The sequence below is a fragment of the Balearica regulorum genome, chromosome 9 (genome assembly GCF_011004875.1).
Source record: "Balearica regulorum gibbericeps isolate bBalReg1 chromosome 9, bBalReg1.pri, whole genome shotgun sequence".
Taxonomy (NCBI): domain Eukaryota; kingdom Metazoa; phylum Chordata; class Aves; order Gruiformes; family Gruidae; genus Balearica; species Balearica regulorum.
Window position 1 is genome coordinate 12,489,890 of NC_046192.1, and position 12,843 is coordinate 12,502,732.

The following is a 12,843-nucleotide window of genomic DNA, read 5'->3' on the forward strand; positions in this document are numbered from 1 at the left end:
ATAAATTTTCATATTTATCCACATCTGGAAAAAATCAATCATTGCTGCCAAATAGCTACAGAGGAGAGAAAAAGAGGTCTTTTCACTTCTGAAGTAACTTTTGGGCTCAGGAGTCTATGCTAACAAATCCTGATGCACGATTAGGGCTGAAGTTTGTCGATCTGTCTACAACCAGTCATACATCACTACCTGGAATGTTACTATGGAGATATTCTATTCATCCTCAACAGGCTTATGTATTTTTTGTAATATGTTTGTGTTTCTAAAAATAAACATCCAATAACAGTCACTATGATCTTACAAAGGAAAAATGAGAGCTGTCATAATCATTATTTAAAACAAATTTCAGAGGCAAAAATGGCATAAAACCCAGTAGTATATGGGAAGATATTTTGGACCCTATGGCAGCACCATCAATTATCCCAAGCATAGATTCCATAGCCCCCATTTTGTGCTGCAGTGCTGAATTACATGAAAACAAACACAAGAAATATTTGTAAGTTAGTAGACTTAAATTATTTAAATTAAATTTAAATGAGAGAAAGCAGTTGTCAAAAAAGCTCAACATGTGATGTCTTGTGACACATAGGAATTATTATGATAAATCTTTGCATTTCCATTTTGGGAGTAAACATGATCCCGCTTTGTGGGAATGTCATCTGACGCATTTTTCTAATGCTTTAACAATGTATTGGGAGTGTCATGACAGGATTTATATATATAAAAATATGTGTATATATAAAAATCCTTTGAGGGAAGAGTACTGCTATGAGGAGCCACAACTGCATACTTTAGTTGTTGGGATAAGATAAAGGTGCTCCAGAGGTTTTAAAGCTGAATGATATTTCACTCTTCATTTACAAAATCTCATTCAAATTTTAAAGAAACGTAAAGTAGATCTACTATTGATGCATTTTAGAAACACAGTTTCTGAAACTAAAATGTCTTTCTTGTATTTTTCCAAACTTTTTGTTGACATGCATTTTTTGAAGGAAAATAGATTTTGCTGTATCACTGCTTTTGCTATATACTCTTTCTCAATAGTCTTCAACAGTAAATTCAAGCTTTTACTCTTGCCTGAAGTGCTTTCATGCCATTACTGCTTTTAAACTTTTCACTCCTTGTCTCCTAGCAATCTGGTCAAGATGCAGTCTTTATTTTTGGTTTGGGTTTTTTTTGTTGTTGTTGTTGGGGTTTTTTTGTTTTTTGTTTTTTGTTTTTTGTTTTTTTTTTTTTTTTTTGTAAATTCAGCTTAGTACATCTTTTACATTGCCCTATACCTTTACTTCCTTTTCTGGCTACATGCATCCTGTTTCTTCCTACTCCAACGCAGCTTCAGAACCTCCAGAACCATTTCAATGAGTGATTCTTAAAAAGAAAAATCCCTACTTCTTCACTACGTGTTTCCAATCAACATGGACCATATATACTTCATTTTCTCACTGGGCCGTTTCCTGTGCCACCAGCACAGGCCCATTAGTTTTCTTAGGCTATATTTACAGTGTATGTAATGCTTTTTAGCCACATTAACTACGTCAGATACTTGTAACACTGTAATCTATTGCAGTTCTTGAATCATATTGCTGGACATCAGTTGGTTTGTTTGCAAGAGCAAATACAGTCCAAATCCTATTTTTTTCTCTGAATTTTGGTGCTGAACTGTTCTGGTTTCTATTTCCTCTCTTATCTCTAGTTTCTTAGTATTTTGATCTTTCACTATCAGAGCACTGCCTACTTGCTAGAAGTTTAAATCTGGACTAGTTTCCTTCCTTTGTGTAGCAAAAATCCAGGTGCTATTTCAATAGCTAATTTAGAGCAGGTTCCTTCCTATTCCAGGCACAGCCATGATATGGTCTTATGAAAGATTTAGCTCCTTCGAATGGTAAAACTAGCTCGTTAGTTTCATTCAGAGTCTTCTGTATTCCCCATACAGTTTGGTCTCTCTTTTTAAAAGTATATCACTCATATGACATTTATTCATGGAGTGCAGTCCATTCAAATTTCTCACACTGGGTTAACAAAAAAAAATATTAAAAAATATCAACTGCTTCAGAACTAGTTATTGTCACAAAAGAAGTGATATCTGAATGCCTTTTCCTGGAACTGATGCTTGTGGATATAATGTAAAACCTATCCACTGTCCTCCAGACTTCCCTTTTTTCCCCTGTATTCAGCATAGTGTTTTATTTAGTGTTTCTTCAGCTTCTGTGTTTTGTTCAATAGTAATACAGAGCCCAAGGAGATACTCCATTAAGCACTTAACTGTCAGTGCTGTGCAGCGTAAATCCCATCAGAACAAAACAATTTATTCTAAAGAGATCTTCTGAAAACCATGTTAAGAAACAGCTTCCGTAGAAACATTTTCCCAAATTGTCATGTCTTTTGCACAAATGTTTCTGTCACTATTTTAAAGATGAGATGTCAAGACCTTTTGATGAGAAGCAGAAGAATAGGAGAAATACATTTTCATCTGGAATTTGTAATTTCCTGGGACACCCAAGGAGTACCAATAAGAGTTGCACCATACACATTAGCCTCTGAAAAACATCCTATTTTGTCTGAGTGGCCGTAAACCAGGTCTGTGCTATGGGCTATGGTCTGCTTAAATGCCACTCAAAATTTTCCCTTATTTTGAATATATGTACTTGCAAGTAGGATTACTTGCATAAAGAAAAAAAGTAAAAAAAGTTAGGATTAGAATCCTGGATATCGAGTTGTTGGAAATATTTTGGCTACAACCATAAATTCCCTTCCCTTGCCTCCCACATGGACAACTAACCTCTTTCTAGTCTAAATGAAATTGGCATTAAAGTGCTCACATGCTGCCATTAGTTTCCCCAAGGCTACCAGAAAATTATACTAGAAACCATTTTAATATACACAGAGTAATAAGATATTTTTTCCATATAAAACTAAAACCCCTCATTTGTAATGTGCCATTTCTACCTCTCCACGAAGTCTATAAATCTGCTTATAGCTTTAAAGTAAGAGTTGTAATAAATCACTAGTGTCAACATATTGCAGAGTGGAGTATTAATTACAAAACACTGGCTCAGAATGAATCAGGGCACTTGGTTTAGGTTTGCAGCTCAGTGAGTTACTGAAACTGGTATTTGCCTTGCTTTGGTTGTTTTCTCTGTAAAAAGATTTATATTAAAAATATCTATTAAAATTGACATAATATGTATGTGTTTAAAAACAAATCATTCGTCAAATATGCTTAGGTGTTCTGTTATTCTCAGCCATTGTAAGTACTAAGAGGGATGTGCAAAAAATCAGTTTTAATTTGGGACATTCTTCTGGAAAGTGCCACTTGCAGTTCAGTTCTCACTAGCAGAGGAAGGAATCAATCCAGGTTATCTACACCTTAAGCCTTGCTGTAACCGCTAAGTTTATCTTCTACCAATGTTTTATTTTAACTCAAGTGAAAAATTTTGTATGACATAAAACCTGTATTAATTTTATCTTTTGAGTGAGATAAAGAAAAGTCTTCCTTTTTCTTCTCCTCTCTTCCCTTCGCCCCCACAGTTAATTTCAAGCCAATTAGGGGAACAAGCTATGCCAAAATGGGGTTTGCAACTTGATCCATTTTATAGAACTACTTAAATTTTCACTGGGTGTTACAGAGATTATCTAGGTAAGTAATTAGTGCACCTGGAAGATGGGACACGCTAAGTTCCAATCTCAGCTTTAATAAAAATAGAATTCTTTAAAGGAGCATCAAAAGGAGAAAATGAACATATTCTATGCCACAGTCCCCTTGTGGTTGGGGAGATGGAAAATGTAAGATTTCTCAAATCCTAATATTTTAAACAGCATTTTTCACTTCAAGGGAATAAAGTTAGTATGAGAGTACTGGGTAAGAGCAGAATTACAAACAGCATTCTTTCATCTCAAGGGAATAATGTTAGTATGAGGGTATTGGGTGAACGCTGAATTACATCCATAACTCATTTCCAGTAAAATTCAGTGAATTTTACTCACTGATGGCAATATTACGTTCTTTCACTTGATTTAATACCTGCTGAACGAATGTCATCCACCTCTTACAGGTACCTGCAAGCCTTCTCTAGTTGCATTGATTTTGCTAGCAACATGGAGGAATGCCACCTGCCAGAGGTTACATCTTACAGTGATATATTCTTGCATGACATCAATATAAGGAGAGTTTCGATAGTCCAACAGCAGCTAGGAAGCTAGGATGTAAAATTGATTATACTTTTTAAGAGAGATTTGAAGGTGACAGAGAGCTATTAAAATCCCAAGCAGTCAATGTTAAGTGATGGTTATAAAATTTATTGTATTTGAATAATGCTATTTAATTAGAACACAGCTATCAAAAATGTTCCATGAAGTCGAGGATATTGATAAATCAATAGTTGATGAAAATTGCTTTTCCTGACTATTTTGAATTAAAATGCAGTAAGAATTCAGGCTACCATAATTTTTCCGAGATTGTAGAAGCCTTTATTATAGCCTAATTGCTTTATTTAATCTTTCTCTTTTGATTAGAGGTTTCAAAATCAGAAAAAGAAGGTTTGAATTTGAACCTCTTGCCTGAAATCCTTTATGCAGCTATAATGAATCTTCATAGCGTAGTGATACAATGCTCATTTCTAGAATAACATGCTTAGATGAAAGAATCACCAAAGTAACTCAAATCCATGATAGAATATAAACTTTTTTATGGTGCTCATTTTGATATCCAAGCATATTTGACTGTAAACTTACAAACACGCTAGCAGAGAGAGATTCTTACAAGATCTTTTACGTCCTGGGGCAAAATTCTGGCCCTTTTTATCAGTAGGCTTTGCTACTGAATTGAATGAATTTCACCCCAACAGATTTATGGAAGGCACACAATAAATTTCTACTTCCCTATAGAGCTGGAAGGTTTAAAAGATTTGTAAGGCCTGAGGAAGAACTGGGAAAGTAAAAGGAAAAAGAAATAAAGAAAGCAGCAGCACGAAGGGAGAGGGAAGGCCAGCAGTATTTTGCATTTACAATATGGATTATTCTTTCTGGTATAATCTGCACACCACCACCAAAGTTCAGCTTGGGAGAAGCTGGAGAAACTACTGGCACACAATACACTTCTGACTAGCAACAGTAAAGAAAAAATGTTGGTCCCGGACATCAAGACAAATCCTTTCTGTTACTAAAAATGCCATAGGTCTTGAATGGCTTTGCTGGACAAAAGAAGTTTAAACCAAAAATGTTGAAAATCAGGCAGCTAAATTAGAATTTTTCTTGTTCTAAACTACTTGCAGTAATGAAAAATCACAGGGAGAACGACTTAAAAAGTAAAACATTCAGAATTAAAAATGTTTGATCTCAGGCGTGAACGGAAGTTTAATTTGGCTTGTATTTACAATCAATCTGTCAACATCATTAATTACAGGATTCAAATTAACCCTCAGAAAGAACTTTGTTATTTGATTTTATCAATTAATTGACAAGTAATTGACTGTTCAAAATCTAAAACATGCATGTGTAAGGCATGGAGAGCAGTAGAAACTTTGGTGTGCACTTGTGGTAGTATAGCCAGATTTAGAGCCTCCTGAGAATTTATATGTTGCCTACAATAGACTTTGGATCTAGCTGTAGAAAAAAAAATATTCTATTATTAGTCTTGCTAAATTGCCTCCGAAAGGGGGTTTCTGCAAACTTTGTTGGTTTTCTTCAAAGGGATTTGTTTGCAAGAGAGGGAACCTTTTTAGATCACTATCTCCTTTTCATGCAGCACAACCAACTTTTGCTCTTATACATCAGGCATTAAGTTGTACCTAGAAACAATGCGAGAATGACGCCTTAATGGAAGGTATTGCCAAAACAGAGAGGATGATGCTGTTGCTCCTGCAGCTTGTCATCTAAGTTACTACGTGGTTCACAAGCTAGAAACAATCATTTTCAAAGTGCTTGTTTATCTTAAATTGAACCGAGATGTTCCAGGCACAAAGGAAGGAGGAATCCTCAGTGCTCTGTTGTATCAAGATAACGTGCTCAGGGATTACTCCAGTTAAAGCTCTCTACGTTTAGCAGTGCTGCATTATTCTGTAAGTACTAAGGAAGGGTTCTGCTCAAGATGGGGCGTAACAGATTGTAGCTAGAAGATTGTTTGAAGGAATATAAAGAAATTTTGACTGCTCGGCAATTAATGGTGGTACTAGAATCATTGTATTTAGGGATGAATTTGGAAATTTTTGGGAATATTGATGGCTGTTCCATTTGCTGATAGAGGGACAATTATACAATGGAAAATGAAGAGACCAGGAACAGTCTGTTCTGTCTAGGATTAAGCTAGTATTCATATAAATCTGAAATTGGAGAATAACTTATGTATAGAAGAAAAAGAATTAAAAAAGCTGAAAAATAATAACAACATAAATAAAAATGAATCTTAAGTTTATGACCTGTTCTGAACAACCTGAAACGCATCTCTGAACTTTCTTGGAAGGCATCTTTCTGGGCAGTAAGTCAGCAATAAAGGGGAAGCAGGGACATTATCCACTGACAGTTAAGAGCTATATGGAACAATGGTTAAAAAAATAAACATAAGAAAGAAACAATTTGTGGCTTCACCAAGGCCAATTTCAGCTAACAAAGGAGACTTAGATGTGTTAAAACATGACTGTTCTCCTACTGGTAAAAGAAAAATAGGAATGTTATGAATGTAATCTAGTTGTCTTTAAAATTGCAATGAACTAATAAATCATTTGTGTTTCTGCATTTATGTTAGAATTAGAGGACTGCTGCTGATTTTTCAAAAGTAAAACACAAAATCAATCCCATCTTCCTCTTTTCACCCCTCTCAAGTGTTTTTTTTTCCTGTGACTTGCCATCACAGTCCTAACCTCAAGCGATCAATTCAATTTCTAAGGAGGACAAATGCAATTTATTCCATTTCAATTTGCTGAGAGGAAATATTCTCTAATATTAATTCTTGAAGTGAGTTCATAAAAACAATTTCCTTCCTTGCCAAGTTTTGGGTGTTGGAAAGAAAATTAGTCTTTGACATATTAGAAAGTAGTAACCAATATGAGGGCCTTCAACCTATCAAGAAGAAAAGAAAAAGGATTCTTATGAAGTCTATGGTGTCTTTTGTTCATGCTTTCCAGCAAGAATCGAGACTGCAAAAAATTATCTGATGCTCATGGCTATACGATTTCCATTTCACTGCAAATACAACATACTACAGGACAAATACTTGCTCTCTTTGCACCTGTTGTATAGAAATTATATTGCAGCTTCTATCTACCCATGTTGATGCTTCCCTTTAGAGTCTGTAAAACTGCTTCTGTGGGAAAACACTGTAGGACTGTAAATCAGGAAAGACTCTATTGTACCTTAATCCAGAAAACAGTAGAAGTATTTGCATGTGTTTTTCTGATGGTATGCTCTTTTGTTTTTATTTAGTGCTTAATCTAAGTTAAAAGAATGTTTACTAAATAACTTCTCTACTTTCTGTACCACAGTTACTTGTTCAGGGCTTTCCATATATATATACTGTTTTGTTATAAGTCTGTTTATAGAGGCTGGAGGGGAATGGACACAAGACCTTACCTCCTCCTAACCTAGGGACAGCATCCTTCCTCTGAAAACTGTTCTTGCCCTAACTGGTGTTGAATAGCATGAGCTCCTGATGATATTAAGATCCATTTATTATTCTTAAAGACCTCCTCCTGATGAGCCACCTTTTGACTACATTACCTTGTCAGAATGCTACCTTGTAGTTCTATGTGGCAGTATTAATTGCAACTACTCTGCAGATTCTAGTACCAGTTACTGAAGCAGGATCAGTAGGTCCACTGATCTGCTTTTATATGTTTAGGGTGGGAATTTGGGGAATTCTTTTGTTTCATTTCTACAACCATCTTTAAACAGCTTCCCTGCATCTTGATGTAGGCTACTATTCAAGAATGATTCATTTGGACAAAAAGACTGAGAAATATGAATGGCAACTATGTTTTTGTGTGTCACGTCTTTTTCTTAAGTATTAGAGTACATGACTTTTCTCATCTAACAGTGCTCTCCACTTAAAGATAAAATATAGAGTGCAGACTGTATGGAGATGAAATAAATGAGACACAGAATGTTGGGGGGATTTGCTCGAACATTAAGTGTGAAAGGTCCAGTTTCTTAAATACAGAAAATGCCAGATACTCTTTGGTGTACTTTTTGAATACAGCACAAAGGACCATCTTGTGGATAAAGCACAAGAAAGCTGCCTTCAAATACAAGTTAGCTTCGAAGTGGCTGCAACATTGGTACTTGCGCTGTGAGTAAATAATTGCCTGTGGTGAAAGGCTGTCTAACACCCTGCACTTGTATCTGCGAAATACATCAAAAAATTGCAGATGAAGGATAATTGGAGAAAATTAACTTAGAGGAAATTATTGGTGCTGTTTATACATGCCTTTTACATAGCACATAGTATATGTGTGTGTGTGCGTGTATGTGCCTGCATATACTAATATTATGAGTAAAGGCCAATGGAGATGAATGTGTAGTATTAAGCTCAAACAGGGCAAAGATTAATAATGTCAACACTACAAAAGCTAAAGCAGTTTGATATTGTTAGAGTGCAAAGACTAAAAAGTGAAATCTTGCCCTCAAAGTAAATGTACACAAACCCAAGGTGAGCCCATCACTATTTGAATTCAAATTATAGTTTTGTAATTAATTTCAATGGGGCAGAACTCTTCTCAAGTTCACTGGAGTCACGGGGTGGTCAACACTGCCCTAAATTAGTGTGACTGAAGTAGAATTAAAAATCAAAAGCTTGAAATAGATGCTCAAACTTGCATGCTATTTTCATTAATTTAGGGGAATGAAAGTAGATAGGTACCCAAACATGTGGAAGGACAGAGCACTTATTTGAATCCTAGTCGTGATTTAGACATTTAATCTGAAAGATTTTGACAAAGGGCTTTATAGCCCTTAATTATTTCCACAGCACCGTAAGAGATGAGCTATAGTCAGCTGTTTAGTATTTCTTGCACTGTGCTACCATTTTGTACAAATGTCTCTCTTGAAGGTAGAAAATCCATTAATTGTGTAATGAAAACACAGCTGTGTGGTCACTAAAAAGATGGGATGCTGGCAAGTGCTTTAGACTATTATAGTCTCTTATTTACATGTATTTGTTTTCCTCTTGTAGCTTATTGTGTGAGAATTTTAGTGTTAGCTACATACTTCTAAAAAGTTTTGACCAAGGCTTTTGTGCAGGTTTTTTAGCTGATACAGAATTTTGCAGATGATGTACCTAGGAAGAGAATTGCAGGGGATCAGCAGTCATGCAAGAATCGTATAAGTTAACAAGCAGAGATATATAAAACATATTTAAGATTGCAAGAATGGATCTTTGTCAATAGCAGTTTGGTAATGTCAGAAATCACACAACAGCTCAGATTCCTTACGGCCTCTCATTGCCCCAAGATTCTCTGTGCAGTGCAAAAGCATTGCTGTTTGCAGAGGAAGCAGAGGCCTGGAAACATCAGTAAAGCTGCTAGCTCCCAAACCACGCAGACTTCTTTCAGTGAGGTCAGTGCACATTTGTCACAAAGCGTTTAATGCTCTATAAAGATCACAACATAATCTATCTAGCCATGCAAGAAATAGCTGTCTTAATTTCTTTACCAAGCACAATGTCCCCGCAGTAAGAGCGATTATGAACACATTGACACATACTAATGCAAGTGTAAGGTAACAGGATTATAACAAAGGAACCTATTAATAATACCCTCGACATTAAAAACTATGTAAACCTATGTGCTTAATGATTTTATTACATTCTAATTTAGCAGTATAGTGTAATATGCATAGAAATACAAAACATGAGGTTTTATTAGATTTTTCTACAGGTTCATTCCATGATTGGAGAATTTATTGATAATTCTGTATTAAAATCACCTAACGCAATAATGTGATGTGTCAGTGTTTCAGACAAAGTTAGAGAAAATTATTACCATTAGGACACAACTATATTTTAAGAAAGAATCTAAGTGTTTTTACTCATATTATCGTTACATATATTATTATATTTGGAACCTCTTCATTTATAGCAGAAGCCAAATCTCATTAAAGTCTTTGGTTCATGACATAAAACTCTATTAAATTAGTTTACCTTTATGAAAAATGAAGAAAGGCTTAAATTAAGAATCTTACCTTTATTTTTTATCTGTCACAAGTTCTCAGATGAGAGAGTTGTGACTGACTACTTTTAATGTTTAATGTATTCAGTAATATGGAATGTCGCAACTGTCAACTTTTAGGAAATGCGAAACTGAGTAAGATATAATTTAAATTAAAGGTAACCATATTTACACAAATTTGTGATGTTAAACTGCACTCTGCTCTGTTCCAGCACTACATGTTGATGATGCAAGAGTATATTCATAGCCCAGGATTAGATTGATTTTGGTTTGCTTTTTTCTCCCTATGCATTCCATGGTTGCAGTAGTGAGGAGGGTGGCAATAATTAGGAAGGGACTTGATTTTACAGCCTACATACTGAGAGGAAATTCTTTTCACAAAATTAGATGTGCTTTACACAGGCGGGGTACAAGGCTGGATCTTTGCATTGTCACAGACTTAAAAACTAGGGATAAGTGCTAGCTACCCACAGTAAGGAGACATGGTTCAGAGGTCACTCTTCAAACCTCTTGTGCAAAGATCGAGAGACACAACAAATGTGTGCAAAGTAAAATTACATGATCTGCATAGTTATATTAACCAAGTTTTTGATTCTGTAGGAGCTTACATACAGTAAGCTCCTAAACAGTCTGACTCCACTCACAGATAAAGATATATCAGAGTCTCATTTGTGATTCAAGGCACCTTTCAAAGAAACTACAGCTTGTGTCTCAGTGTGGAATTCCATTATATATTTCTCCATATGCCAATGAGATTTTGGCTTATAGGTTTTAATTTCAATTTGTATATGCTAGCTAACTGCTGGCATCTGCTGCTGTGCTGTAAAGAGTAAACTATAACCTTAACAATCAAAGAACTTTATTAATATTTAAAGAAAATGTTTAATGTTTAAACAGATTGTAAAAAATTCAATGAAGCCATTTGGAAACTAGTTTGCATATGGCATTATGCTCCTTAGCCTACTAGCATCAGAAATGACATAATTTTTCAACAAGATGAGCTTTTCTGTAGAAATACTGCTTTTACTACAGTTCTGGGTTTCTTACAGGGTATGAATTACTTTTGAGCATGTCTATTTTCCAGTTCGTGTGCTTAAGCCAAATGAAGGAAAGTTGTTTTCCTTTGTCAAGGGAGGACCTCTTTTTCATAGCTCCAAAATACTATTTCTATTCATGGTGTGTGTGTGTGTGTAAGATACTAGAAAATAGTATTCCTTATAAAATTCTGACCATAAAGGGACACATACTTGATGGGAACTAATGAGGCCAGAGTAAATCTGCACATTCAGTTAAGGAATCATTAAAGCAGGTATGCAAAAACAGAGGAAAAATGGAGATTAAAGAATGAAGTATAGAACTGAATATTCTAACAAGATTTCTGTATGTGGACACTCAATATTTTAAGTATTATGGATAGGATAGCAGCTAATTTATGATATAAATCATAAATTATGCAGCTAATTACTGATATACCATAGTTATAAAGTCTACTGTTATCAGTTTACTTGTAGCAATGTTTCCTAGCTGTTTTACCATCCATCACATAGCTCACAGCTAAAGGAGAGGAAATGATTACAGCATTTCCACATAAATTTTAGGGGCGATGCATGTAAAGAGAATGCAGATTAACATTCTTTTAGCATGGTTAAGTAATCAAGAACATCAGTCAGATAATGAGGGATTCTGTTAAGAAATTCAGATTGAAAGACATGGTACTATAATTCCTTTTGCAGAAATCAAGATTTTCTTGTGTTATGATTCTTCTTGTTAAACCCACACAGTAAGCAGCTTTAGCTTTCTTTATAGCATTATACTATTCTACAGGGTTCCATAAGATCTTATGGTACATCTGGCCAGGCAATGCATCTGGCACATTTCCAATCTTCAGCTTTTTCTGCTAAACAGAGAAAATAGCTGTGTAGAGAACTGGAATTCATTGTACGCTTCCTGTCAATTGCAATCCATTTTAAAGGTAATAATTATTACGAGCACTATGCATGTGGTGCATATTCAATTAGAGATAAGAAGGCAATTTATAAATGAGGGCAGCCTGTTTGTAACAGACCCAGTGGCTCTGGAGAGATGCATTGAGTTAGCAAGCTCAGACAGTCCAGCACAGGAATACACGGCTTAGCGAGCGTGCCTGTAACGCAGCTGGAGCTCAGCACCTCAGGATGGAAAACTGGAGGTGCTAAGGGAAAGCACAGGACAAGCATGAGGGCCTGCTTCTCTTCAGGGTACTTAGGCTAGAGCTGTAACGATAGCTCATATCGAGAGACGTAGGAGCTTTTGGACTTTTAGGAGGGTCTAAAATTGTGACTTCTGCTGTTTTCAATATAAGTTAGGTGTCTCAAAGTTAGTAGAAATTTCTACCTAACATTTCCGGTATCTACTCTTAACAGCCATATGCTAAACGTAGCTTAGGCCATTCTTCTTTTTTTAACTCTGTGCTTACAATATTTTTATGTCTATCATTTTCTTCTCTCAGAAAGAAAAAACCAAACAGGGGCATTTCTTTATCCTCTCTGATTGTTTTGAACAGCTGCAAACAAAACAAAGGTTTTGCTATAGGCCTTGTCTCAAAAACCCCAACAAAAAAACCCCTGGGTAAATTGCAAGAGCAAGGTTTTCCCCTAATCTAACTCATTTCCAGAGTGTTTACTTTAAGCAAAACTAGCTAAAACAATGG

The 12,843-nt window shown here is 35.5% G+C and overlaps 1 protein-coding gene across 1 annotated transcript in view; it reads right to left on the minus strand.

The window, feature by feature from the left end:
- Positions 1-12,843, minus strand: part of SLC9A9 (solute carrier family 9 member A9) — a 216,123-nt gene that overhangs the window by 104,873 nt on the left and 98,407 nt on the right. The gene's annotated exons all lie outside the window — the stretch shown is intronic.